The 24,397-nt window shown below is 37.6% G+C and overlaps 2 long non-coding RNA genes across 2 annotated transcripts in view; one reads left to right on the top strand and one right to left on the bottom strand.

The window, feature by feature from the left end:
* Nucleotides 1-24,397, bottom strand: part of LOC148977284 (uncharacterized) — a 155,620-nt gene that overhangs the window by 76,753 nt on the left and 54,470 nt on the right. The gene's annotated exons all lie outside the window — the stretch shown is intronic.
* LOC120460006 (uncharacterized) lies at nt 8,820-23,509 on the top strand. Its single transcript, XR_005617857.2, has 4 exons — nt 8,820-9,226; nt 16,452-16,598; nt 17,517-17,646; nt 22,899-23,509. It is a non-coding gene; the product is annotated as an uncharacterized LOC120460006 (long non-coding RNA).

A 24,397-nucleotide genomic window follows, 5' to 3' on the forward strand; every position in this document is an offset into this window, starting at 1 on the left:
TGCTTAAATATATATAAATTTTTAAAAAATGAAACAATTTTCAACAAATAATTTGTAGGTTTTTTTTTAAACTATATGTCCTGGGCCATTCAGAATTTATTATTATTATTACTATATATGTATATATATATATGAACCTGTGAATATTTAGATAATAATCATATAATATAGTATATATAGTAGTTTTTTTTTTTTTGGAAATACTGTATAATAATAATTAAATCAATCAATCAATCATTTATTTATTTATAGAGCACATTTAAAACACAACCGAAGTTGACCAAAGTGCTTTACAAGGAATAAAAGAGACACAAAAATAAAACTACTATACATACTTAAAACCTGACGAGACAAGAAGGCACTCAATATAAAAAATAATAATAATAAAATAAAAATAAAATAAAAAACAGAAAGACAGACTACAGGGTGTTAAAAGGGTGAATAGATGAGTCTTGAGTTGAGATTTAAAAAGTACAGATAGATGGAGCTTGCCTAATCGAAGGAATAGGAATGAATCATATAAATATATATGAATTATTATTTTTACTATTGTAATTGATCTTAAGTTATACATTATTTACACACACACATACACATTTAATAAGTGATTATGGGTAAAAAATAGGAAAAAATATATATAGAAATGAGAGAATTGGTGCTTTTAAATCATAAAACAAAGTACAAACAACACAGTTTTCCTTCCATTGAATGGGTGCGGTGAGGTTGACACCTCTGCCTGAGTGTGAGTTTGCGTGTGAGTATTTGTGCGAGAGACAGAGAGGGAGTGTGTGAGAGCGGCTGGATGGTGTATGTCCACTGTAGTGTAGCACACACAGCTCTGGTCTGTTTGGCCCTCAAAGTGCTTTCATTCGTCCGGTGGCCGGGGGGAGACGGAATTAGTGATACGGCGGGTGATTTTTCACTGCTCCAAACTAAATAAATAACACCGACTCATTCACTGTTCTCTCTCCACATGCGCTCGCTCTCTCTCTCTTTCTATATCTGTCATACAGACATTCCACGCTGAAAAAAAAAATCCTTCCCATTCGGCAACATAAATAGGTGAACAAATAGGAAAGGATAAATAGCGTTTTAATGTGTCGGTTGGTTGAACCTGTGTGGGTCAGTTAAGTTTAGCAGGCTCTGCTCAGGACCTCCGTACTTCAGCCGTCCTGACGCTAACTTTCCAGCGTCTCACCTAGAGGAAGTATTCTTACCTGCCTGAAACACTAATGACCGGAAAAGAACAGCCACCTATGCCAAGCTGCATTCTTGCCATTCATTTTAACATGATGAATAGCACAGAAATATATTTCGCCCATGCTGGCGTCTCCACATGTACTGTGTCCACAAGAAGTATTTGAACACATAAGCCACAGTTAAAGCGTCTGATTGTCAGCATCTGCACAGGTGTAGTTCGTCACATTACCTCTGAACACAATCCAAAAAATCACCAAACACTAACAAACTTCATTTCGGACAAAGGGTGTCTTTTTAAAATAAATTAAAATAAATACTTCAGTTTTGTGATCTAACCCTTGTGAAAAGGTACACTTTATGTGTACCTAACCCTAACCCTTACCCATCCATCATTATTATTCAAATAATGACTAAAGAAAATCACTAATTCACTAAAAGTAGGACTTACTTATCTCGTATGTTTCATTCTATATGGTATATGGTATATACTTTATTTTCATTTCTATTGAAACCTTTAAGTAATGTATTTAAAAATGTATGTAATAAAACACATGTAATAATGATGTTGTAACTTAGTACATTTAAAATATCTTAACTTTAATTGAAAAACATCTGTAAGAACAGAAAAAAAAGGTTAAAATTATAATCAAGTACTTTAGTAAATTAGTCAACACATCAGTTAAATAAGTCAAGTCACCTTTATTTATATAGCGCTTTTTAAAATACAGATTGTTTCAAAACAGCTCTGCAGTGATAACAGGAAATGATGAAATAAAGTTTGTTTCTGCTGTACAGCAGATCTAAAAGAAAATAGCGTCATAATCCAGCTCAAGTAAGTGTTGTGGCTGTGTATAGGCGCAGGTCCTCCATCTGATCTGGATACGGCCCGGATCCGGCTGACTATATCATGTGTTGTGGCCGTGTCTAGGCACAGGTCCTCCAACTGATCTGGATACGGCCCGGATCCGGCTGACTATATCATGTGTTGTGGCCGTGTCTAGGCACAGGTCCTCCAACTGATCTGGATACGGCCCGGATCCGGCTGACCAAATCATGTGTTGTGGCCGTGTCTAGGCGCAGGTCCTCCATCTGATCTGGATACGGCCCGGATCCGGCTGACCAAATCATGTGTTGTGGCCGTGTCTAGGCACAGGTCCTCCAACTGATCTGGATACGGCCCGGATCCGGCTGACCAAATCATGTGTTGTGGCCGTGTCTAGGCGCAGGTCCTCCATCTGATCTGGATACGGCCCGGATCCGGCTGACTATATCATGTGTTGTGGCCGTGTCTAGGCACAGGTCCTCCAACTGATCTGGATACGGCCCGGATCCGGCTGACTATATCATGTGTTGTGGCCGTGTCTAGGCGCAGGTCCTCCATCTGATCAGGATACGGCCCGGATCCGGCTGACTATGTCATGTGTTGTGGCCATGTCTAGGCGCAGGTCCTCCATCTGATCTGGATACGGCCCGGATCCGGCTGACTATATCATGTGTTGTGCCCATGTCTAGACGCAGGTCCTCCAACTGATCTGGATACGGCCCGGATCCGGCTGACCAAATCATGTGTTGTGGCCGTGTCTTGGCGCAGGTCCTCCAACTGATCTGGATACGGCCCGGATCCGGCTGACTATATCATGTGTTGTGCCCATGTCTAGACGCAGATCCTCCATCTGATCTGGATGTTACAAGATGTTAGGTCTGGGTACTCACAATTGGCATACCTCAATCCGAGGGGCGGGATAAACGGTTGTCTTTCAATCTCCCTCCTCGTACAATAGGATAACGCTACAACCAACCAGAGCAATGAACGGCTGTGGCTGAGTGAGTCCCATGCGTTTTCCCACCAGCGGAGCTAGTTGATATACACGAGCCGTATCCGGTCGTCAACTCTGAACACATCTTCCTTTTTAAAGAATGACTTAAGTGACGTCCTCTTAACTCCAAGTCCTCCAGAGTCGCGCTCAAAGCCGATTCGACTACTCAAGTAGCAGGGAAATCACAGAACCTTAACAACTATGGCGTCATTTTGTTTAGCCCGCCCACCAAATCTATACACGATGTGATTAGCCAAACCAGAGTTTGGTTTTTCCACTTCGAAAGCCAACGGAGAGTTGCAAGACGACACTGGCTGCAAAATTATTGCGTCTAGATTTCTAGGTTAGTGAACTATCCCTTTAAGTGGCCTTTTATTTAATTCATATAATCTGCAAGTACAGGTGCATATTTATTGTAGTACAATTAAGAACATTTCTTTTTCACGAGGGAATACAAAGATAAAATGTATTTTTTATGCGTGCCTTAGGAGTCAAAATTATTTTTGGGGCCATACACTCAAATTTTTATTCACACAAACACACATTTACGCTCACACGCCATCGGGACGGGCATGGCAGCACAGAGACGGAGGTTGGAAGGGCAGAATCGGTCTGCACAGCGGCATCCTCAGACAGTTTCCTTCAAAACATCCGCTCCATGAATTAGACATCTTATTTACCTCTCCAGCCCAGGGTTGCAGGCCTCTGGTTTTCCAGGTCCTCCGCTCGGCTTCGTTTGGAATAAATGAAAAAAAAAAAAATGGTGTGCTGCTGCCTTTCCCTCCCCCAAACATTCTGCTTTCAACACACTGTCTTTTGTACAGTGCACCTATGTAATGAAAGCAAATAAATAGATTGGAGCCTCATTTACATTAATGAGAGTCGTTAGAAAGAAGAGAGATGGTTTTTGCAAATAGCTACTAGCTATAATTATTACTAAAATAGAATTTTATTATTCAGAAGTTGCTATAGCCTTGCCTTGAAAAAAAATATAGTTCAGATTTCATTATGTATGAATGCTGTAAGAACATTATGTACACTAAAAAATGTTGGGTTGTTTCAACCCAAATTTGGGTTAAATATGGACAAACCCAAATGTTGGGTTAAAATTGTAATTAACAAATGGTTGGTTCAAAAGTTGGGTTCAAATTTTAAATTACATTTTTAACCCAACATTTGGGTTTTCCATATTTGACCCAAATTTGTTGCGTCATTGAGAGTGTATTTTCTATTCTTTTTCTCATTGTTTTTTTTCTATTTATACCTTCCTAATGGGGAAATACAAACTACATTTCTCCCCACCTGTCTCGGTGACTGTAGTGCTGTGGTTTAGGTGGTTGGCCGATACACCACTTCTCTGTGTGGTTAATGGATAACTGCCGCAGCCGGGCGGCCATGATGAAACGTTGACATTTCCCTCCGATTATTCATCCGCCCCTTTGTTCTGAGTGTTTGCTAATGGCCTGGGCGCTGGGCGGAGTGCTCTGGAGATGGAGAGACAGGAGGAGGAGGGTGAGAGAGACAGAGACAGAGAGAGAGGGGTATCTGAGGCACACCCCACTGTTTGTTCCTTGTGTTTGCTCAATATGGCATGTGGGTGGAGGGTCTTAGGGACCAGAGTGACCTGCACTGTGCTAGTTAGGGCACTAGCCAAGACCCTTAGGGAGCTATACATGTAAACAGACATTATTAGGATCATTACAAATAAACTCAGGTCCATCTAATGTCACAACGTATAAGTTGGGTGTTACAGTAATTTAGTAAATCTCATGATAACATGTCCAGTCATATTTCGGTAACACTTTTTTTTTAGGGTCTAAGTCTCATCATTAACTAGCTGCCAAATGTCGCACTTGTGCTACTCGCGGTCAAATAAAACCAACGCTATCTCACGACCAATTCGTTCGAGTGATTAAAAAGTGGCTAATTCATACTAATTCATACAACCTCACTTGTATGAATTCGTACGATTTGTCTAAAGCTGGGTAGGTTTAGGGGTGGGGTCAGGGGTAGGTCATTCGTACGAATTTATACGAATTGGCCAATTCGGAAAATATGTGCGATTTAGCAAAAATCGTACTAAAAGTGAGGTCGTACGAATTGTTACGAATTAGCCACCTCATAAAATTCGTACGAATTCCTGTGAGATCGGGTTGAATAAAACTAATACAATTTTACATTTTTTATCTCCATGCATACCGCACCACAGGGTTTAATGATATATAGTTGTTGTTGTTGTTTTCCACATTATAGTAATGCGATTGAGATTTTTTGCGTTACAAAAATATGAAAATTGATTAATGTGATTACTTTTCATGAAAGTAATATCATAAAAATGTTGCAAAAATTAATAGTCTTAAAACAGGCATTGTTTCTTTATGCAAATGTTAACTCTTTCCCCGCCATCAATTGGGTTATAGGACTGTGACGCTTTGGGGGTGTTGATGGACTCGATCTACTCCATTTGTTTTTATCATAGTTTTTTGTTTTTTAGCTTTTTGTTAAAACAATTAATTTGTTTGTTTATCACATTCATCACATTCAAGTGAAAAAGAACACATGAAGCTAGAATAAAATGTTGTTGTTGTAGTTTTTTAAAGCATTGGCTCCATTCTTTCTTTTGATAAATTGTGTGTTCAGATATTCATATAACAACATATTCTGTGGGCCATAAAGCTTTTGTGAAAATTACCAAAATGATGCGCTGGCTAGCAACTTTTTTCGAAAACGTTGGCGGGGAAAGATATCAAATTTAATTTCTAATTTCCCGTGATTGATCTTGTGAAAATGAGTGTAATATGATCTGGACATTCTTGACCAGAGTTTCCCCCAAATACTCAAGATTGCTCTTATAATGATCAGGATTTCATGGAGAGCCAAGGTTTTAGCATCAGGTTTCTTTTCTTCATGTTGATTTTAGAGTTCTTAACTGGACTAAACAGTGAAGTCTTGAAGTCTTTCTACAGTCTTATCAGCAGAAGGGTGGGGTCATGGACTAAAGCCACCAGAGTGGAATGAAGAAGGGATGAGGAGGGAGATCGCTCAGGTAAATACAATGCCTGACCACTCCAAAGAAACAGAGGGGGGAGAGAGCGGAGAAACGGGAATGGTTGGTCGGGCTGTAGGTATTGTACCTATATTTGCTCTGTTCACTGACACCTGAGCAGTTGATTAGATGAGGAGGACAAAGACAATAATAGGAGCAGAACATGTGCTGGTGGAAAAAAAGGCTGGCTTTTCATAACCAAGAGTATGAATATGAATGCATACCATGAAGATGAGGGTGGAAACACAAAAGCTGTAACTTTGGCGGTAACCTTTCAAAAGATACTAATATGTTCCTTTAAGAGACTAATATGCACCGTTTAGGGGTAAATTAAGTATAAAGACGTACCTTTTGAAAGGATACCGCACCAGTGCACAACTTTTGTAACATTTTCTGAGTGTGTAGAATGTGATCGTATAAAAAGACAGGCACTCTATCGTGACAAATGAACCAATCAAGTCATCTCAAAGGAAATTGTATTGCTCAGTATCTGTTTTTAGAGCCTTTAGTTCCTAAACTGTGGATACTTCATTGAGTTCTCATATTAATGCGTCATTTAAATATCAACTTGGATGTTTCTCCTAAAATTTGAACTGAGGTCCAGTAAAGTTTTAAGATGAAAAATTTAATGAGAAATTCATACTGAGATATTGGTGACATTTTACCCGTTAACTCTTTCCCTGCCATTTGTAAAAAGTTGCCAGCCACCGCCTTTTAGAAGATGCTTACTAGCGCCCCCTACCATATAACCAACATGACGTCATGACTTTGCGTGAACATACACGCCACTTTCGAGTCAAGTGGCGTGTTTTCTCTACGCATTTTGAGCGTGTATGTCTACACCAATGCCCGAGTGATTCCCCGTGTCAGTATACACCGTCAAAAGTCTGAGCGAAACGAAGCAAAATGTAGATCTACATTTTGATCTGGGGAGCGATCTTTTTTTTTTCCTAGGATGGTAAGGGAACACTCATTAATGGGATTAACCCCAGTGACGGGTAGGTTTAGGGACGGGGTTGAGGTAAGTCATATATTTATATATACAGCAATGTAACGTTAAGTCAGCGGCGTGTTGCGTGTTGATACTAGCACACCAAAAATGGAAATACGAATTGGTGTGTCATACACACGCTACTTAATGAGATCAGTCTGATATAACAGTTACAGAAGTTACATGCACTAACTAATAAAAGTAGTGAATTATGCATAATTACATGCAACTAACCCTATTAAACCCTAATCCTAACCCTATAAAAAGTGCATGTGGTTAATTAAGGGTCTGTTAACTAAAAACGGGATAAAATTCATGCCTGAAAAACGCAAACTTTTGAAAACAGGTTTTTTGAAAACAATATACCGTTATTGTCTCTATGTAAACTACAAAAACGCATATTTGTGAGAACAGTGGTGTATTACGTGTTCAGTATAGGGCCGGCGCTTGTGTTTCTTTACCAACTCGCAAACTACTGGCCTGGCAGGAGAATACAGCTTTTTTAGTCGTTTTCATGGGCACAAAGGAAAAAGTACAATGGAAAAACGTTCCCATTTTTAGTACATCGTTGTCATGTAAACAGTAAAATTGCAACCTTTTTTGTCTTTTAATGATTTGGAAGTTGTTATGCATGCTTTTATTAAGTCCAGATTGGACTATTTATTTTATTATGGTATTTCTCATGCATCAATTTCACGTCTGCAGTCGGTTCATAATGCTGCTGCTATAGGCTTTTGATTAGGAAACATGCGAGTATAAGTTATAACACCTGTAGTACTATCATCCCTTCAGGCTTCCAGTCAAATTTAAGATGAAGTATAAGATGTTATTATTTGATTTTAAGGGCGTACATGGGATGGCTCCAGGTTACATTAGTGAACTTCTTCAGCAACATACATCCTCTAGGCCTTTAAGATCTGTACAGAGGTTTCAGCTTACTATTCCTAAGTCTCGACTAAAATTAAAAGGTTTGCATCTCCTTGTTTATGGCGCAGTTTACCCCTCCATGTTAGATCTTGTGCCACCCTTGATGCATTTAAATCAAATTTAAAGACTCATCTCTTTTTCTCTCGCATTTGATTGTAATTCATTTTTATAAATGTTTTATACTTTGTTTCATAATCTTAGATATGTTGGGCTTTACACTGTAAAAAATATTGTTGGTTTAACTTAAAAAAAAATTAAGTAACCTGGTTACCTTAACTTAAATTCATTGAAATTGAAAAATGTAGTTAATACAATGAAAGAGATTGATTTAATAATCAGAAACTCAAAATAATATGTTATCTGAACCACATAAATTATCTAAGTTGATTTGACAGAAGAAAAAACTGTCAAAAAACGTTTTTTTTTTTTTGTTTTTTTTTTTTTTACAGAAAGCACTTTGGCCAACGTGTGTCCTATATATATAAATGTGATTGATTGATGTGATTTAATAAAATACTGGTTTACACTTGATATTTTATCAAACACAACTGTGCATTGTTAGTTTATGTCAACTAAATAACTTTAACAGATAATAAAAAATGTAACACTTTATTTTAATGTCCTTCCATCGCAATACCTAAATTACGCATAATTACATGCAACTAACCCTAAACCAAACCCTAATCCATAATAAAAAGAAATTAGATTTGTCATTATTAGTTCATGCCAACTAATATAGTTAACTAATGTGAACCAATAGAGCTTTATTGTAAAGTGTATGCAGACATTGAGACATGATTGAGAATCATTGAGAATATGTGAGTTTCCAATGGTGTTTTTCTGTAGGAGAAAACTGTTTAAACTCTATTTAAACGCATTAGTGTGTAGAATAACAGCTGAGACATTAAAGAGATCGTATTTGTGACTTATCTTCCATATGGCGTTTGTTTTCTATTTCTCATAGGATTTTAATGTAAAGTCTAATTTCATTCAAATATCAAAATGTATTCATTTAGCAGGCTCCTCATTTAAAACGAATCAACAGTATATATTGTGTGCAGTGCGCTTTAGAGGACTGAAGGACCCGCACCTGGTCGGAGAGAGAGCAGGGGGAAGGCGAGCGAGAGAGGAGGGCAGCTTTAAAGCTTTTACCACTGTGCAAACAGTAGGCTGATTGCTTTTAATGGGATCAACTAGAGGCCTCTGTGAGAATCAGCCCTGCCCTGGCCAATACCGGGATGTCGGGTAAGTGTAAGCTCACTTCTCATTACTGGTCTTGAAAGAGGCCGTGTAATCCAGCACACGTAAATGCAAACACACATACAGTCTCAGCAGCACAGACACCTTTGTGATGGGACGGTAACAGCTGAAGGACTCGCTGACTAAACTTCTCATGCCCTTATATGGCAAAGCCAACAGATTTCAACTTTTTGTTTTCGTCTCATTATAATTAACCAAACTATTAAAAAAATACTTTAGATTATTTTATTTCAGTTAGTTGCCATTGAAGATTAATCGATGTAGTAAAATAACTAAAAATAAAACTGAAATAAAAATTAAAATAATACATTACAACAGGAAAAGAAAACTTTAACTTAAATAAATAAAATAAATACTTAAATAAAATAAATAAATACAAAATACTTATTCTAAAAAATTAAACTATTAAAAAATACTAAAACAACCCTGGGTCAAATTAAAACGGTCTATTTTTTCATTTCGTCATCAATTAAATTTACTTCTCTTCAAATGTCCTTTAAACATATATTTGATCTTAATGTGTATATATTATATCTTTTTATTATTATTATTATTAAGACTTTTCTTCAGTTGTGGGATCATTTTCACCACTTCAAACTATTTTGCCCCTTATAAAGTTTTTCGAAAGTTGAGAAAATACAGATAAATTAAAGATAAAAATTCCTTGTGAACAATATTTGTATTGTGCATCATTTCTAATCAAGCTGTTATAGTGACACATTATGTAAAAAAAAAATTACTAAAATTAGTGGATATCTTATTCTAAAGATGTCATTTCCATCAGTCAAAATGATATTAAACAAAATACATAATTTGAGATGTGATGGAAATGACAGTTTAGCTGTAGACAGTTCTTCTGTGAGATACACTGTGATGTACATTGTTTGTGGCAAATTAATTAAACTAGTAATTGTGGGAATTATGTTCTTCTCTCAAAGTCCACAGGACCAAAACTGCCCTTAGTTGAAGAAATTAGTCCGAAATGATCTGAAATTTCAGATAAAGCTTATACACATCCAGTCTCGGCATAAGGCACACAAAATTGGAAACACTTCAGGAGTTTCAAAGTCGTCAGATTGGTTCAGGATTTCCGGGAGACGTGTGTGTCGGCTTCTGACTCATCGCTTATTTTCATGGAAGAAGAAAGCTGTCGTGTTTACTTACAACTGTGACAATGAGCGCTTATCAGGATCAACTAAATGCTGGATTATCAAAATGATGTGAAAGGAGTAGTTCACTTTAAAAAAAAAAATTGCTGATAATTTACTCACCCCCATGTCATCCAAGATGTCCATGTCTTTCTTTCTTCAGTCGAAAAGAAATTAAGGATTTTGATGAAAACATTCCAGGATTTTTTTTTCCATATAATGGACTTCAATGGGGACCAAACGGTTCAAGGTCCAAAAGACAGTTTCAGTGCAGCTTCAAAGGGCTTTAAACGACACCAGACGATGAATAAGGGTCTTATCTAGCGAAACTATCGCTCATTTAAAAAATAAATAAAAACGTTTAAGTTTTATAAGCACAAATGCTCGCCTTGCTCTGTTCTGTGATGAGCGTTTGTGACTCTCCTGTTCGAACTCGTTCATCAAAATGAACAAATCTTTTTTCGAGTCATGACTCGAAGGGTCCTAGATAAGAGCCTTATTCATCATCTGGAATCGTTTAAAGCCCTTTGAACAGTTTGCAGTTTGCACTGAAACTCTCATTTGGACCTTGAACCGTTTGGTTCCCAATGAAGTCCATTATATGGAGAAAAAAAAAATCAAAAACCTTAATTTCTTTTCAACTGAAGAAAGAATGACATGGACATCTTAGATGACATGGGGGTGAGTAAATTATCAGCAAAAGTTTTTTTTTAAGTTAACTACTCCTTTAAAATACGTCCAGGAGTTTTACATGTCGGTCTGTTATTGTAGGGACATAGATAATACATTTCCACGCCTCTAATCACGATGCTGCTCAGAACGAACAGTGATTGGTTGCTTTGCATGTCAGTCAGATGGCCTCTGGGCGGTCCTTGGCCAATGAAAGCTGCGATAGAGACCAGCGTTTCTACATCTGACTGAAGGTCTGGTTACACGAGACTGATACACATACAACCAAACTAATCTCACAAGAAAATATAACTGTTATGAGGTGGCTTTGTATTGTGAATTGTATAAAAACATACAAGTAATGGAAAAAATGACTCCCTAACCCTACTGCTAAATATTCTCGTCACTGGGGCGTAAGCAGATGGTACAAAAGAGATTCCTTAAATTCATTTGCATTACACAAATTCCCCCAAAATGAAGACTGACTGAGTTTTGGCAATTCTTGGTGTTCAGCTCTTTCATAGACTATACCATGTTCTCCTCTCAGTGGTCCACGAATGAAGGCACTCCGCTGGAATGAGTTGTGATGCATGACCTATAGTGATGGATCTGTGTTTGATGAGAGGCAGGGCAGGTTTCGGTATAGTGAAACCAAAGAGAGAAGCTCTGAGCTAACATAGAGAGTTTGGCTGAGGATCAGCACACGGTTATGACTTACAGCGGACTAAAGGATCTGAATTCAACCCAATTGCTGATTGCCATTGAAGAGCTGAAATATTTTTACTTGACTTCATTTTTACTTGTGTGTGACTAGGCCTATTGTAACCTGCTTTGTTATCCGGGGAAGTTTCAAATCAAACTAAATTTTTAATTGCTCTCCATTTGAAGGGATAGTTCACCCAAAAATTAAAATTAATTTACACAAAAGTGTATGGCCTGCATATTTCAATTGTTTTCAAAAGGCGCGCCGCATATATTCTGGTCATCACTGTCACTTTTTACCCAGCCGTCCAATCAAAGTGGAGGAGGGGTGGGACAAATACCACACTGACCAATCGTCCTCTCTCTCTTCATGATTCAGCCATTTCATCCATATAAAGGCTAGATGTCTTACGGCAAAGTCTTTATCGTCATCACCGGCGGCCATCTTGCCACAGGCAGGCTTTCTGGTGGGATCTGTGGTATCTGATGTTAGATGAGTGATCAGCACGAACACAAATACTCTTATCTCGTTGAAATCTTGACGGTTTGGTTTCTTACAAACGTTATTAACGTGGCTATAGTTATCTGGATGATTATTTATTTATACACTTATTATTCATAAGTATGCACTGTCATAACTACATCTCTGAGGCTTATAACAAACCAAACCGTTTGGAAATCGGTAGAAATTTGAGCAAGTTACGGTTATTTAAAAATTACATGCACCATTAAAACAATGTTACGAGTGAGCGAGCTGCCTGTGGCAAGATGGCCGCCAGGTGCAGACGTCGACCTCCATTGGCCAGCAGCGCGGACAAGATATCTAGCCTTTATATTGATATCTATGATTTCATCATCCAAAAACAAGGGCCAAAACAAAATTGTCAAATTGTGTAATAATCATCCTCATGTTATTCCCAACATATATGACTTTCTTGCTGTGGATCACTGAAAGTCACAAATACTTACATTGCACCCCATTGACAAAAAACCAAACACATTTGAAACATTCCTCCAAATACTTTGGTTGTATTCCCACAGAAGAAAGAAAGTCATACAGGTTTGGAATGACATGAGGGTTAGTAAACGATTTTTGGGTGAACTATCCCTTTAAATTCTAGATTTGAAGTCCAACCTTTGAAGTGTCTGTTTCCAGATACAGAACAACAGAGGCTGTTCTTCTTTGGATGTTATTCTTGATAATCTATTGATTGTTTGGTCCATTAAATGTGACTCACCACAAGCAGAGCTTAAACTAATACAAATGACACGTTTTCGATATATTTCAGAAGTGCAATGTGCAAAGCATGCAAATAAGGGTTTGTGAACTACATTTTATTGAGCGACCCCTGGTTCAGGTAAGTGTTCTCTTGAGCATTTATTGTGAAAGTTGGAGAGGTTAAGAGGTGCTTGTGTCGTCCACTGTGGACTGATAACACTCTTTCAGTCCCCACTCACAGGCCTGGCCCAAAGCCAACTGATAACACAGTCACATACCATCTTTATTAATGATTGGTCAAGTCCCGGGACGGAGCACAAACCCCCCGGCAGGTGAGATGAAGGATCTTTCCGTAATGACCACGACGTCTGAGCTCCACCCAAACAAAAGCAATGCGTTCACACACTGCTATGGCAACATTCCTTCAGGAACTAAAGAAAGCAGGCAGAAAAAAAAGGCTCTATGAGGAAGCTTACGTCATCCAGGGTATTAGACATGGCATGAAAGGCACTCTGACATCTTGATAACATTGGTTAATTAGTTAACATACAGAATATTAACTATAAGACACAAATCATGTGGAAAATTTGACATTCGTGTAGGTCTATAAGGTTAAAAGTGTCCGACTTGGGTTTCTAAACTGCCTAAAATGTCAGGATTTGGCTTTGTTTAGATATTGACGTGCTCTCTACAGTTCTTATGTAATCTATGCGTGAACGTTCTCTGTAGATCCTTGCCTTCTTATATGCCAAAGTACATTACTGTTGGAATTATTTTGTTGGCCAAAACCTGCATTTCAGCGCTTGCAGTTTCCATCGCCCTGAGTCGATGGGTTTTCGGTTGAATGCATCAAGATATTGTCATGTTTTACAGGTAAACTTTCACAGCCTCGTTGTGTTTATAATCGAGCTCTTGCAAATTATTCTAACTCAAACTTTCAGTGAAAATGTTGTTAATATAAAGACCGAAAGCTTTAATGGTGGTGACGCTGAAGTCATGCAACCATGGTGTACCTCATTTATAGCCTACATTTAGCTTTTTAATTCTGACAATTGTATTTAGGCTTCAAAATTTAGAGTTTTGTTCATCTGTGAAGATTTTCATGATCAACAAAAAATGTTGTCAGTCACAGAGCTTCATTTTGCAATAATCCAGTCCAATGCACTTTACGGTTCAAGTTCCAAAAGACAGTTTCAGTGCAAACTGGTCACAGGGCTTTAAACGATTCCAGACAATGAATAAGGGTCTTATCAAGCGAAATTTAAAAACAAAAATAAAGTTTAAGTTTTATAAGCTCAAATGGTCGCCTTGCTCTGTTCTGTGATGAGCGTTCGTGACTCTCCTGTTCGAACTCGTTCATCAAAGTGAACAAATCTTTTTTTGAGTCATTTGGTTCATTCAACGATCGTAATGAACGAATTGACTCGGAAAAAGATTTGTTCATTTTGATGAACGAGTTCGAACAGGAGAGTCACGAACGCTCATCACAGAACAGAGCAAGGCGACCATTTGAGCTTATAAAACTTAAACTTTGTTATTTTTTTATTAAATAAGAGATCGTTTCACTTGATAAGACCCTTATTCATCGTCTGGAATCGTTTAAAGCCCTTTGAAGCTGCACTGAAACTGTCTTTTGGACCTTGAACCGTTTGGTTCCCATTGAAGTCCATTATATGGAGAAAAATCCTGGAATGTTTTCATCAAAAACCTTAATTTCTTTTCGACTTAAGAAAGAAAGACATGGACATCTTGGATGACATGGGGGTGAGTAAATTATCAGCAAAAGTATTTTTACAGATCACAGCATCCCAGAATTTGCCTTGTTCACCGAAATGAAAACGCAGAGCACAGCTTCAGGCACAGTAGTGAATGGCTGTCTCCATTTACAATGGCAAAAGAAAAATGGGTGGCACTTTATTTTACAGTCCTGTTCCCCGTGTACATACTATGTACTTATTATAGTAATTCCAATAACAGGGTAATAACTAGGTACTAACCCTGTACCCTAAATTAGTTACCTAATATTACCCAGTCCCTTCTTAAATACACTGTAAGTATACATGAGTGCATGTACTGTACAATAAAGTGCAATTCAAAAATGTAAATTTACTGAAATATTCATCCAGGGGTGCGTTTCACGAAAGCATCGTTAGCCAACTATGGTCGCAAGTTCCGTCGTTATCAGCATAGTTCAACGAGTCGGTGTTTCCCGAAACAATCGTTCCAACGAACATTCGCAAACAGCATCGCAAAGTTGTGTGGTTTGAACGACAGCTCTCGACCTGTGGTTAGAGGCATAGTTTCTATATTGCATGACATTTGGAGGTAATAAATCCTTATCTTGAGCAAAATAAGTGAGCTGACATTCAGTACAACCGGTCCTTTTATTATAATACATACAAATGTAATTTACGTCTTTTAGTTCGTCAAAAGCTTTAGAGTACCGATTTTGAAGAGTGCGCATGTGCGAACGTGCTCTACTATGTAAGAACGAGCCAAATATTGAGTCTGGTAATAAAGCAAAATAACTGAGAACAATTAGAAATAGTTCTCAGATGACATGTCTGTAATTTATATATAAAAAATCTATAGCGTTAATTGGAATTGTTAATTGGAAACTCCACCATGTGCGAAACCAACGTGGTTGAACGATACTTTGCGACATTTGGTTTCAGGAAACAGTCGTGACTAGCTAGTTGATTTCTCCAATGATGCATCGTACTATGGTAGTGAACCCTGGTCGGGATCACCTGTAAAGCTGGTGCATGTCATTGGCAAAGCAGCAGGAGTGAGATTGTGAGCTTAATCAACTAAATTAAACACCTAACTATGAGCTAGCATTTGTTAAACATAAGGTATTAACAACTGTTGTCTTTTTTTTAAAAGCAGCCTAATTTATTATTACATGCAACCAGTTTTAAGTTGCCGCATTTTTAAAATCACAAACAGTATCAGACCTTTGGGTTTGGCAACCTGATCTCACGAGAAAACATAATTATTTTACAAAGTGAAAATTGCGTATAAATTCGGATGATGTGATGCATACGAAAACAATATTTGTCGGATTCACTTTAAAACAATTTTCACGAATAATCTGCAATTAACACATTGAATTAAATAAGAAATGTTAAAGTAAAATGACTGAAACAGTATTTTCTTGTACATATGTGTGAATTGTGTGTATTCTAATTAAGCTACAGTAAGCATGAAGGTCCACCCCAAACTTGTCCGTCAGAAAGCGCACGAATGAGATCATACAAATACGATTTATCATTACATTAAAAAATGTTGTCAAGAGATTGTGTTGTTTTGGTTGACCACGAGCCGAAAGCCATGACCTCTGCAAGGCAGCGGCCCAGACCGATGGCCTGGTGGTGTGAGTGTGCGGCGCTCAAACTCAGCTGTGTCTGTTGTGCAGGAGGAAATACTGGTTAATGAGTAGCCTGTGCTGAGTTGTGGCCCTCTGTTACAGGTGTGGGGGCCAAGGACAGCAGCTGATAAGACTAGACATGACCGGGGAGAGGGGGAAGAGAGAAGAGAGAACAACCGCACAACAGAGAACAGATATCAACGACCTGGCGTTACTAAGAGACCAGCCTTGATTCATCAGCATATAACGGTATCCAGCACACTCCTACGTGCCTTTTACACTATAGAACCGTTGGATATGAGATTAGAGAAGTATTTTAACAATGACAAAATTTTGCATCACCTTTTAGCAATCAGGTAGATAAGAGGGCTGAGCGGTAAAACATTAGGCCTGCAAAACACTGAGCCATTAGAACTACCTCGAGCACCTTTTACGAAACAGTTACTGCACAACAAAATAATTAAGAATATAAAACATTCATTAAAGGGTGTCTCAACTAAAGGCACTTTTGGCCCTGTGGACTCATTAAATTAATACGTTTATGAATGAATGACTTTGTCTATTTTTACTTGTCAACTAACATTGTCCAACAATGAACATGCATCCCAGAAAAATCACTTGTCATTTTTGTTATTTAAATTATCATTTACTTTACTTTACTTTATCTAACTGTGAATACCTGAATCACAGCAAAACCATGTCTTTTTGGTCTTTAAAATAAATAAACATTTGTCTAAAAATGTATTTTAAATGTATTTATATATATATATATATATATATATATATATATTTGTCTACCAACACTATCCACAAGTGTATATAAATGTATGACAGCAAAATCAAAGATAGTTCAATGAATGGCAGGGATTGACTGGAGAGAATGGGGTCAGGAAAGCACCATGCCTTGACAACAAGGCTTTTGCTCTCACATTTTGAGCATTTTTGAAATAAAATGTCTTGCTAATTTGGCTAATTTTATAGATAGCGTTAATCCTAAATCCACACAAAGCTGTTGCTATATCATGTATTTAGCACAACTAGAAATCTAGATGTGTTTGATAATGCACGTGATGGCTGTGGCAGGTACATTTCACCTTTGAAATCTGACTTTAAAAAGTGTGTATTGTATGTTTAACATTCAGCCTTAATTTTAATTTGACTCTGCAGGGTTTCTAAGTCTGCACAGCTCTGTTGCTCAATCATGGCTTATCATTCTGTGTCATGGAGTGGGCCACACACTGAAGATCGGATCAATAACCTGGTCCACCTCTTCCCACACATTGTTCGACCAGGCGAGGTAATGAGTTACTTATGCCACTCTGCACCTTCAAACCCCCATTAACCAATCCTCCTACACCCCAGCATACCCTCCCTTCCAGCCTTCACCCAGGTGAACAAACGCCGTCTTACTCCCTCGGTTTCTTTCACCCAATCATACTGGGGTCACCTGCATATACAAAGCAGATACAGTTAGGAGGGCCTTCCCCTTATGCTGATTCTAATGTGTTTTGGTGCTCGGCATACCTGTCAACGTTTGGTTTTCAAAATCCAGGAGATTTGTCAATTGGGGGGTGGGGTAAGTGCAAATAAGGTGTGTGGCCCCTTTAAGAGCTGTGCGCTCCTTGTTGAACTGTTACGACGTCACTCTGTAGGCCAAAACACGGAAGTGAGTTAGCATTTTAGCTCTCCCGGTTCCCTCGCTCTAAAGTCTATGGGATTTTTGAACGGGTTTTTGCTAAATCGCCTGAAATAAGGTCTGTGGTGAACAACGCCTCTAAATATTTTCACGTTTTGATCTATGACATAGAACAGACAGTTATAACCTGCTTCTGTTTTTTTTAAGTTTATTGTGTCTGCTTGTGTTTTTTAAAAACTTGCTTCAAAATGTATACATTTTGGATTAACTTGTAAAGGTTATCTTGATAGACATAACGTGTAAGGGTCACAACCCTTTGTTAAACACAGATCTTATTTTTTGCGATTTTCCAAAAGTCTATGGGGAAAATGCATAGCTTTTCGATCGAGGGAACCCATGCGCCGCTAGCATACGAGTTGTCCTACAAAGTGACGTCATCACTTCGGCACTCTTATGCATTGACGTCACTTTCCCACCGGAACAACCCCCCTCAGCCTGACGAGTGGCAAAAGATCTGCTGCGTGACTGGATTTAATAGGGTAAACGGCGAAAATGCGACTAAAACGAACAATTTTATCAATTTAAACTAAATGTTGGACTCAATATAGTGTTCCTTACAACTTACTAAAGATCCAGTGATCCATGGATGTTGACATGCAGCCAGGAATCGTGTTGCCTGACATTTATGTTTGCCTGATTTCCACACCGGGGAAATAAAAGCAATATAGACCTAAACATAAAGCAAATTTGCATGTGAACGCTTTATATAAATACAATATAGTCTAAATCCTGGCGATCACTTATATCAGTGTTATATATAGCCTATATATATCATCATATCGTCCAGCCCTAAAACTTCATAGGTTTTTTTTGGTCAGTGTTTATTAAAAAAACATCCAATAATGCAGAATATGGAATGATAAATATTAAATTGATGAGTTGTTAATATATATATATAACAATACAAGATATCTGGGTATGGTTTTACACCTAAATTCAGCATATTGACACAAAATGATAACTGCAAATCCACTTTTCGCTGACTGGAGTCCAGTTGTTTCTGTGAATTGTACAGTCAATCGCAAAGCTCTTTTACGGTCTATGCGAACACCCCATGTATGCGGATAATTCCTGTTTGATGCTAATTTTTATCTTATTTTGTTTATTAAGTAACGAGTACACGAGTTCGTTTTGGGAATAAAGTGCGAGTTGTGAGATGCCAATCGCCTCCGTGAGTCTGTCTGGCCTCTGCATGCAATAACTTCAGTTGTGTGCTATCCATATTCTTCCTGAAGCAACACGCTAACTGTAGCCTACTTCAGTTTCTTTGCTGGGACACCGCCTTCACCTGCCATCTTGTCTATCGGCTCGCTTTCAGGTTAAACTTTCCGCGACTGCGCAACTGGGTTATAGGTTGCCAGGTTGAGGTGACAAACGGGTTGAAATTGTGTGAATATAATGCATTTAATCAAATCTGGCAACTGGTCATTAAACAACATTAGACAAACATATTGGTTCGATTATTCATAAAGAAGTTTGGGCAATGCAAATTACGGGAGTTTCCCGGGAAATATAACATATTTACGGGAGATCAGGCTAAAAAACGGTAGAAACGCGGGAAAAAACGGGAGTGTTGACGGGTATGGTGCTCAGTCTAATCCCCTTTCAACAACATTTCTCAGAAATCGCTTACTGCCCCTTTAAATATCATTTAGGTTTGTAGCCCCGCCCCTTTTTGCGCTCGTTGTCTTTTGTCTTCCGGTATGTATTTTCACAGTGATCTTGCCTATATTTATGAATGAACGGCTCGTTTTAAAATCTTCCCGGTCTACTGACATCTGCTTTAAATATTACAATCCTCATGATAACTTTCGTCAACTTTACATTAAGTAAATCCACTTCAAAAGCTAATTTCTCCTGGACAGAAATGCCATAGGGATATACAGAGCGACCGCAAAAACGGAAGTTCAAAGACAATATTCTAAAGATGGCGGCGCATTTCTCTGGCGCATAGTTCACTTGAGTTGTTCGCTTTCAATTGGTAACAATTGGTAAAGTTCTTCAGTTTAGTTGGTAACACTTTACAATAAGGTTTCATTAATTAACATGAACTAATAATGAAAAATTATTCTAAAGCATTTATTAGTCTAAGTTAATGTTAATTAATTTATTGGACCTGCGCTAACATGAGCTAACAATGAACAGTTGTATGTGTAAATATATATATATAAATTTTTTAACATTACTAACTAAGATGTATAAATAGCCTACTGTAACAAATGTATTCCTCATTGCTAGTTAATGCATTGACTAATTATTGTATGTTAAATGTTACTTCAGGTTTTAAAGTTGCGAGTGTCAATTTAATTAAGTTCCATAACAATGTAGGTTTATTTATAAAGCTTTTCAGTTGACTTAAGACTTCAAATTTTAATCATTTAAATTTTAAGGTAAAATCTTTAGATTAGGAGACGCATCTTCCCTATTAAATAGTTTCTTATTAGCATACATTGTACTAGCATTGGCTGTTTATTAGTACTTATAAAGCACATACCCTTCCCCATACCCAAACATATCCACAACTACCTTACTTATAATCAATAAGCCTTGAGGGAAAACTCCTAGTTAATAGTAAATATTTGTGTCATCTAATCAATAGTGTTACCAAATCATGTTTGTGTATGCCTGGTATAGTGCATTGAGAGAAACATTAATGGGTAATGGGTTATCATAACTGTCTTTAGGTTCCATTCAGTTTAATGCAATTCAGTTTATTTCAGCTCTATTATTGTAGTCTATTCAGGTGTATGAGGAAAAACTACAACCTAGCTTATCAAAGACTAAAAAATATAGTGTTGTAATTCACCTTAAGCATCAAATCATTCAGTATCAGAATTATTAATTCTCCTAATCAAGATCTGGTTGAAGCGGACCCGCCGTCTCACCCGTGAGAACCGCGCTGTAAAGATAAGCTGGGATGAATCTGTATTGGAAAGGGCGAGGTCTGCCAGAGGCTGTGTAATATAAATGCAGCGGGTGTGTACAGCTTGTCTGTGGGATCTTTCCACGCTCTGTGACTTTGACAATGGTCGGCTCCGAGCCTCAGGATTACAAACCGCATCCTGGTCAGGGATGATGCAGGTGGCCAACACAACAACCTGATGTGCAGGTTATGTCATAGAGTATTTCAGAACAAATGTGGGTTGGTTTTCACTACACATATCATATGATACAAAATCATATATTCATGAACTATTATTATGAGAAAGTATGATAGCCGTGCCCCATGTATTGGAACTGTATAAGAATATAAAAGCCTTAATCAGCGTCCAATTCTATAGCAAACCATTTCAGATGGGGGAGTAAACCGTATTACACATATCCACATCATTCTTTCTTCCACTATTGCATTTATCGCTCCTTTCTTTTTTGTAGCCTACTGTAGTATTGTTCATTTACCAGGAATTGTGCTTCAGATATTGCCTCTCTATCTGCATATGATCCAAAGGCTTGGCCCTTTGCCACAGTTTATGACTCCAGGTGTGTCCTGGTTACTTCCGTGTTTGGGTGGTCATGTACGTAGGTTTCTCTCTTTTTCTTGATCCTGGCAGATTGGAGGGGAAAAAAAAGCCTGAAGACAAACAGGCAAAAGTTAAAGAGTTTTCCGAAGCTCACACACATGACAAAACATCCTACAATCACTCTCAGTCAACATTTACACCACACTGTGTGTATGTGTGTGTGTGCTTTCACGCTCATTTCACCCTACCACACTCATTCAACTCTCTATTGTGGATGAATGTACCCTGTCGAGAGAATACAGGTGACATTTATCAGAGATACAGACCCAGAGAGCAAATACTGTCCTGTTTTCATTCTCTCTCCACACGCGCATGCACAGGCTGTTTGAGGGAGATTGGCAGGGTGGAGGGGGACTATATTTGCCAATAAAGTGTGTTTTTAAAGTGTCCTTTCATCTGGCAGGAAATTGCATAAGTTTTGTGGGATTATAAGAGGCAGGTTTACAACGCAGTTTTCGTTTCAGAACAGGTAAAAACAAATGGGCAGGTGGGAAATAACTAACCTGGGTTTATGATGTGTACAGGGGAGCAAAACCTGGGAATAGAGGAGAACACAGGCGTGATGACGTGTATACTTTAATAAAAGCACGGGATAAACAGTCATGGTCAGAGGATTTCAAAATCTCAGCTCACATTTTCATGCAAACCAATCAAATGTCGCTCAAAATGCAGACAATTGAGGATGTTTGTATCATTTGTGACTTGCCTATGACTTAAAGTGTCTTCTTACAGGTGAATATACTAATGAAGTAACCTGTTTTAATACACACACACACGACTGACACGGCATGTCACAGGTGGTTAACTTAGCAGTACAACAACCTATTACATTCCTATAGGAAAATCATTTATAAGTAGCCTTGACCGATTGCTTTCTTTCATTATTTAAAAAGAAATGATGTAATCCTTATATTGTAATATTGCGATATTTCAAAAATGACGTCAATGAAAAAAGAAAAAAGTGTTATTTATTGTTCCTGGAAAATTTTGCCCAGGATTATATGTTACATCCATGCAATTACAGGAGGATATGGGTCATAAAAATGTAGCAATATGTTCTTGTTGTTGATGGTTGGTCATAATTATGATACACTATATTATGCAGTTTTATTTTTATTTTCATAAGAAACGTGAATTAAGATGAATTATCTATATATAGATGAGTTAAACGACTGAACAGATATGTTAATTCATTGTATCTTCATAAGGGTTACTCTGCTAATAAGTTATTACTAAAAGCTGATAGAAAAAGAAGAGTGGCAGTGTGAATGCTAAACTCATCCGTTAATGTCAGTGTAACGGTAAGGTCCCCTGTCTTTTTTCTTTTTTAAGGATAGACACCTGACTGCATCCTGGACTGGCGACAGGTTCCTGACTCTCCCATAACTGCCGTGCAGCCCGAGGGCAGATATACCGGTCTGAGCCACTTCAAAACACTTCATACACAGGGAAACTTTTCGTATACACGTGTTTGTTCATTTTATGAATTATGATACCTTTATGTTGATATTTTCCAATATTCACTCCTTATGACTTAAAAATATTGAGATATATAAATTTACTAAGCTATAGCCTTGATTTACATTTGATTCAGTCCTGATATCTTTCAAACTGAGCATTGTTAAATTAAATATAGTATTATTTTATTTATTGAGTGTCATTTTATAAACCGCCATGTGCATATGTCTGCCACTTTTGTAATGATTGAGTGTTATTTAAACAAGCTGCCTTCGGAGATTAGCATAAATACAGAATTAAACATTTGCTCTCGTATCTGCTTCTCTCACCTCACCACAATATATATATCAGCCTGACACTGCGTTAGTCTTATATAATATAGTCCTACATCTCCCTCTGCTGGACAAAAGCCCACATAACATAAAGCAGACTACCTGTTTCTCAAGCTCGGCAGATGTTTTTTCATGCTCCAGAAGTTGAAGGGTACGGAGATCCTAAATATGTAAAATAATAATAATAATAAATAAATAAATAAAAATCTTAAAAATATATTAACATTAACGATAAAATATAGTGTCGTTCATTATCTAGAATAGACTACAATTTTGTTCACAGTCAAACATGTATTGTTTGTAATATAAACTACGTAAGCAGCCGTTAACGTTACTTATTCACGATACAGCATTTGCCTCAGTACCTTATTGCTTTTATAAAACGGTTACCACACAAATATATTAAAGTTAAAAAAAAAAAAAACGGATTAGTGCAACTTTCATGAAGTAAAATCACTAAAAGCCTTCCCTCCGCTAGAAAAAAAAAATAGTCCCTGACCGTGAACAGCAACGTTTCAATGTGTAATATAAAAACAACATAGGAACTGCAGTGTTATTGCGCAGTGAGATATAACCCTAACCGTTGGGTGAAGCGGTCATAGCCGTGTTTTATCATGAATAAAGCACAGCTATTGACCAATCAGAATCAATGATTGGAACTATCCGCTTTATAATCGCAAATTAAAGACGTAAACGTTGTTGAACTGCGTAGAATAACGAATAATAAATAGTGTTGTTGTTTTTTCAGGAAACGTAACGTTACAAACTAAAGATGTTCTTAATGTCAAAAAAATATATTGGGATTATACTGGAAAAAAAGCTAAAATTAATACTTAGCTCAGTTTAGCTATGTATGCCTACTTAAAATATAACTAGGGCTACTAACGTGCATAAAACCATGTGATTCATATTCCAAATTAAATTCACACAATGGCCAGAGAGCGATGAAATTAATAATATAATACGCAAAAATAACAATAAGATGTTCTCCTGTTGTTTCTGGTGGCGTTTTCAGCAAAATAAATAAATCGTGGTAACAAA

This window comes from Pimephales promelas, chromosome 10 (genome assembly GCF_988280905.1).
Source record: "Pimephales promelas chromosome 10, fPimPro1.hap1.1, whole genome shotgun sequence".
In the NCBI taxonomy this organism is placed as follows: Eukaryota; Metazoa; Chordata; class Actinopteri; order Cypriniformes; family Leuciscidae; genus Pimephales; species Pimephales promelas.